Source organism: Propithecus coquereli, unplaced genomic scaffold, assembly GCF_000956105.1.
Source record: "Propithecus coquereli isolate 6110/MARCELLA unplaced genomic scaffold, Pcoq_1.0 Scaffold5, whole genome shotgun sequence".
In the NCBI taxonomy this organism is placed as follows: domain Eukaryota; kingdom Metazoa; phylum Chordata; class Mammalia; order Primates; family Indriidae; genus Propithecus; species Propithecus coquereli.
In genome coordinates this window covers 18,151,308-18,152,238 of record NW_012150840.1, presented here as the reverse complement: position 1 = coordinate 18,152,238, position 931 = coordinate 18,151,308, and positions in this window count along the sequence as shown.

Here is a 931-nt window from a genome sequence, read left to right as displayed (position 1 = left end):
CTGAATTTATTTATCGATTCCAGGATACTCTGCGTAGAATCTTTGGGGTTTTCTAGATACAAGATCATACCATCAGCAAAGAACAACAGTTTGACTTCCTCTTCCCCAATGTGGATATCCTTTATTTCTTTCTCTTGCCTGATTAACCTGGCTAGGACTTCCAGCACTATGTTGAATAGAAGTGGTGACAGTGGGCATTCTTGTCTTGTTCCAGTTCTTAGGGGGAATGCTTTCAACTTTTCCCAATTCAGTATGATGTTGGCTGTGGGTTTGTCCTATATGGCTTTTATAATTCTGAGATACCAAAGTGCCCACAGTTTTCTGAAGGACAGAAAGAGAGTAAGCATTTTAGAGAAAAAGAACCTGTGTATCTTCAGCCTCTACCTGCCACATCTTTATTTACCACTTCATGGAGCTTCCCCCAATTGAATGGAGAATCCACAGTACCATGTCAGACTCTAAAAAACCAACAGGAGGCACTAGCACAAGGAAAAAAGGAAATGGCACTCTGATTCAGTTTGAATCTGCACAGATGAATAGCAGAAGAGATCTGAGCTCTATCACGAGCCCTTCTGTAAAACAAACAAAATATAGACGACCCTGGGTAAATCCTAAATAATCACTCAAGCCAGGGTTTTGAGGAAATATGTGATTTAGGTAAAATTCCAGCTCCTACTCCTCTATCAGGCAACCTTAGTTTTAGTGATTCTCATTCTGGTATGTAAAATATCCAGCCTGGGATAACTCTGATTTTCTGATTATAGCAATTAGACACTGAGAAGGAAATTGGAAAGCTGGACTACTCAGAGAGTCTAGAATGAGATATAGTGAGAAATCCAATGGTTAAAAAGCCTTTTTTTCTGTGCCTTGGTAAAGCTTTGAATTTGAAAATAGCTAAAGAGAAAATAAAAATGAATCCTTAGGAAAGCCA